The following is a 5218-nucleotide window of genomic DNA, read 5'->3' as shown; positions in this document are numbered from 1 at the left end:
GGGATCGCTGTAGATTTGCGCTTTCCGTTGGCTGATCACATTCTCGTAGTCCAAGGGCTGGCTCACCTTCGTTTTTTCCTGGTGGGACACAGGGAAGAAGACCACCTGCCTTGTCAGACCCACCGGAAAGGCCCCTGGGTGGGCGGCACCAACCCCCATGCAGAGGAGAAAGCAGGAGAGGAACAGACCCAAAACTATGTTCCTGAGAGGAAATATGGGCTGCTCCCAAATGCCACCATGGACCAAGGGATGCCATCTTGGTCTGATGAAGCAGGTCCCCAGTCACCTAACCTGATGTGGGAGATGGGAGTTGTAGTCCAAACCTTGGGCCAGGAGGCTACAATGGTGGCTATGTTTTCTTTCATCCGATACCATGAAGCCCCTTTGTGTCTACTCCAAATAAATGCATATTCTGTCTATAATTGCCCTGCCTCCATCTGCTTTCTTTCCCTCCCTGGTTTCAGCAACTAGGTCCTCCTTGGGGCAGGGAATTGTGCCCTACTTTTTTGTTTTTGCAAAATGCCCGGCACTCTGATTAAGCCATGCTAAGCCAACAAAGTGCACAGCAAGAATACTACGCCCTGATGCCGACAATTAGAATAATCTCCCATGAAAAAGGAGCCGGTTCCTTGGCGAAGCAGGCTGAGGATTTTGATGCCAGGCACAAGGCAGGAAGAGGCCACCACCCCTTTGCCACCTGGCTGGTGCCCCTTCTGCTTTACCCTTCTTAGATGAAACCTGATGCTTGCGTTTCTTAAGGATAATAAATTTGCCAAAAAGAAGTGGATTTGCCCGTCCCGTGCCAACTGCGAGCTAATCCTCTTTCCCTGTTTTTGGACAGGTGCCAATGCCCTGGCTGCTGTCCACTCCTGGCAAAAGAACAGAGCTGACCATGAGATAAACACCTGCTATTTTAGCCAGAACGCCTTAGATGTATATTAGCAGGATGAAGCAAAGAGAAATCTAGAGATAAACAAGAAGGGTGGATGATAATTTGCCCAAAACCACCCTTTTTCCAGCTGGGAGATTTTTGAAAGTCTAGACCGGTATTTCTCAACCTTGGCGACTTTAAGAGATGTGGACTTCAACTACCAGAATTCCCCAGCTAGCAGCCAAGCAATTCTGGGAATTGAAGTCCACATCTGGTCCCACCATTGCCAGTTAGAATATTCAGAAAATGACAGCAACCAGATCCCTGGGAATTGCAGGGATAATCCTTGTCAGATGACAATTATACAGATGTTTTGAAAAGGCTCCATCAAGTGTCGGTCCTGGAACCTTTCACAATGAGGACTTTGGGGCTTGCCCTGGAGAATTGTCAGCCTGCGGCGGCGTCTACCAGCATCACCTATGCAGAGTTGCCTGCTTTCCATTCTCCCCACTGCTCTTTGGAAGCCTTCAGGCCCTTCACAGGACATTGTTGGTCTAAACCCGTGTTTTTCAACCTTGGCAGCTTTCAGATGGGTGGATTTCAGCTCCCAGAATCCAATTAAAGTGGGCAAGGCTGCACTAAATGGAAATAATCATAATTTTTCTAATCTTCATTTTTCTTTTCTTTTTGCTCGTGACGCTAGAAGCGGAAATGCTTCAGGAAGTGGCCAATGACTAAACATCTTCTGTGCCACCAGGAACCCATTTCAAAACTGCAGCTGCTCGTCTTTTCGGCTACAGATTTCCCTGCCTCTGAAGCCCTGGGCCTGCCTCTGCCTCCTCATCACGACAGCCCTTCTGACAGCATCAGCACCAAAGGTATTTTTAGTTCTTCACCAAAAGCTTTCCAGCAGCCAATGAGCTCCTGTTGTCTGGGGCACAACCGACAGATCCAGTTGCAGACTTCTGGGAGAAGAATGCTTTTATCGATCCATACCTGCATTTTTTTGCTTTAAGGAAAGGAGATGAGCCCATGCCTACGGGGGGGGGTGTCCAATGAGGGCATCTTCCATTTAATTCAGCCATGATGGGAAGGCTGATCTGCTTAATTGGCCCTTGTTCTATGATGGAAATCAACCTCGCCTCTCCCCCTGCATCAAAGGAGGCATCCATCAAAACTCTTAAGTGGTGCTTTAGCTGCAGCACTTTTTGATGCCTTTTGAGGCCATGCAAGCTTTAAAAAAATAAAGCAGGTTGCATCGCAAAGTCTCATTTCCATATCCTGCAAAGTTGCTTGAGCTCTGAGGAAAAAAATGCAATGCACAAATAATAAACACATCAATAAATAGGGAGGCACTTTTAGCAGCCCACTATTCTCTGCCCTCAGTGTGGAAGGGACTGCCATTCTCGAATTGGCCTTTTTAGCCACACCAGATGCTGCCTTACGACCTCTTCCCAGAGCACAATACCATCGTCTCTCGAGACTGAAGGATGCCAATGAGGATGATTCTCCACAAAAAGGATGCCACTCTGGTTCTTGAGGGAGGGAGGGAGGAAATGTATGAGCCAGTCTAGAGGAGAGGAGCACGGATCCCATTTCTTTATGATCCACTCATAGACATCTCTCAAATTCCCATCTCGAGACCTCGCACATACAAGCAGTCCTCACTTGTTTACAACCGCTTGTTTAGTGACCAAAGTTACAACAGCACTAAAGAACCTAGGACCATTTTTCACAGTTATGACCGTTGTGGCACCCCCAGGGTCACCTGATCAAAATTCAGACGCTTGGCAGCTGGCCCATAGTTATGGCGGCTGCAGCGTCCGGGTCATGTGATCCCCTTTTGCGACAAGCAAAGTCACTGGAGAAGCTGGATTCATTTAACCATCGTGCGACGATGGCAAGAGAGGTAGTAAAATGGGGCAAAACACACCTAACAGCCATCTCGTTTAGCAATTTTGGGCTCATTTGTGGCTGTAAGTCAAGGACAACTATAGACCAAACCTAGCTGGCCTCCCCACGAGAAGAGGTCCCACTGGTGGCTCCCCCACTGTGGGTCAAAAGAACTGCAGCCAGGCAACAGGCACTGCCCTCCCCCCAAATCTTGGGTGGGTGGGTCTCCAGAGCCCCTCCAATCCGTGATATGTGGCATGGCCAAAAAAGCCCCTTCTTCAATTCCGCTGAGCACGTCGTCCCAGCAAATTCACTCAGTTTCAGTTCAGTCTAAATTAACACCTGCTTTGCCATCCCTGTTCGGAACAATTATCTTCAAAGAACTTCAAAGGGAATTCCACCCCAAAGCCACCATGCAGCACACAGACCCCACCCCCACTTCCTCCTCCGCGCAGCACTGCCCAGACTTTAATTAAAGCAGAGACCGGCTGAAATTAAAGCAATTAGCAGCAATGGATTTCTCCCCAGAAACGGGGTGGGGAAGGATATTCGAACCAGGGATGAGCAAAAAGGAAACCGGGATCCACCAGACATCCATAACAGTCTCAGCAATCTGGTCCTCCCCTTCTTAATAAGCGTTATGGGTCACAGCCCAGGTATGGTGGATCGGGAGCAGTTTTGTAAACAGAAAGTCTTGGAGGGCTCAGGAAACAGGCAGGCCAGGTATTTCTTCTAAACCTGGAGGTGGAAAAGGGGGGCCTCAATTTCCCAGGCCAAAAAAAATACAAAAAGAGGCTCTTTATGTTGGAAACACCAGAAAAGTTTTTATCCTCTGCTCCCGTCTCCAGGGACAGCGATGTGGAAGGGAGGAAAGCTTTTCATTCAAAAGGCCAATTCTGGGTCAAAAGAGAAAGTTGGAAAGGGATATTAAGGAAGGGCTCCGAGCCAGAGAAAGGGAGTCATGGAACGGAAACGTGGGCGTTTTCTTCCTGTTCTAGAAATATGGTAATGCCAGAAAATGAATTTATTATTTCTGATTTATATAGCTGCTTCTCTCAATGGAACGACTCTTGGTGGCTTGCAACAGTTACAGTTACAAGAGTTAAAAACTGCAAAAAAAGGACCAAAAATCTTAAAACACATGAAGCCATATAAAAAAGCTGGCAATAAAACCCGCAGCTGAGTATCTATATTCCACACAACTGTTGTATAAGCTTGACTACACATTCAGATCCTCCAAACTCTGTCTATATAGGTTTGTGTGTGTTGTGTGTGTAAGCTCATCCTAATGTTAACGGTGGCTAATACACAGTGCAAGCATCTGCTTTCAAACCCTGCCACATCTGTTTCATAAGCGGTCATGGGAAAGCAAGACAAACAGCACCCCACATACTGTAGGGTCTCTCTCTCAAACAAAGCAGTTCTTCCCTCCAGCTGCTGGTTATTTGCAAAGGACTTCAAAGCCCATCATTTAGGCAGAGAAAAGAGCCTAAGGACCTCCCATATCATTCTAGCTGGGGAATTCTGGGAGCTGAAGTCTACAATTCTTAAAGTTGTCAGGTTTGAAACACACTGTTTTAGACTGTGCTTTGATTTGATTTCAACTGACCGGCATACATTCTAAAAAGACCCAATTTAAATAAAAGCATTTTATTTCACATTGGTGCAAGCAAACCTCTCATTTCAGTTGCTTTCAGTTGAAATAAACCATGTTCAAAACCTGTCCTCTCTTTTAGGACAGACTGTGCTAGACAGTTTATCTAAAAATACTTGATGCTGTTTGGAAAAGTCGCCAAAGGCAGAAGACTTATTGATTACAAATCTTAAGCAGGTAACTTGCTTGCTGGCTTGGCTAAGTTCTTGGCGAGCCATCTGTTGTTTTCAAGTGATTTTATCAGAAAGGGGGGGGAATGACCGAGTGCAAGGCCAAAGAAGTGCCATCTGGCCGCCAAGTCAAGTTTGCAAGCAGCTGCCCCATCAAGACAAGAGCTGGGTTGAAACTTAAGTTCAGCTTTGCTTAAATCCCACTAAGCGAAGCCTACATTTATATAAGCATCCCTCAAGAGGAGTTCCTTTCATAGCATCTGCTTGGCACCCCAGGGGCATGTTACCATCTGCCTCTCTGCTCCTCAGAGCCGGGCCCCGACTCTGCCTGACTAAGATGGTAAATGCTCTCTGCACGTGGACGTAGGCTCTCTTGCCCTGACTTTGCAGGATCAGAAAAGCTGCCTCTTTCAGAGCAGAAAGGCTGAGAGGGGAGTGCCCAGTCCTTGCACCCACCCACTCTGAGAGCAGAGGCTTCTCTTCCCTGGTCCTGCTGCCAAAGGACAACAACCGACACCACGGCTAGAAAGTGCCAAGACTTCCCCACCCACCTCCTGGCATCCCTTCAGGAGACATTTCCCTGCTGCTCCTGGTCTGAATTCCAGTTTCTGGATGCTTTGGAAAAAAGAA

The sequence above is a fragment of the Protobothrops mucrosquamatus genome, unplaced genomic scaffold (assembly GCF_001527695.2).
Source record: "Protobothrops mucrosquamatus isolate PMUCROS unplaced genomic scaffold, P.Mucros_1.0 scaffold4, whole genome shotgun sequence".
NCBI classification, from domain to species: Eukaryota; Metazoa; Chordata; class Lepidosauria; order Squamata; family Viperidae; genus Protobothrops; species Protobothrops mucrosquamatus.
The sequence above is the reverse complement of the archived record's forward strand: the minus strand, read 5'-3'. Positions refer to the sequence as shown.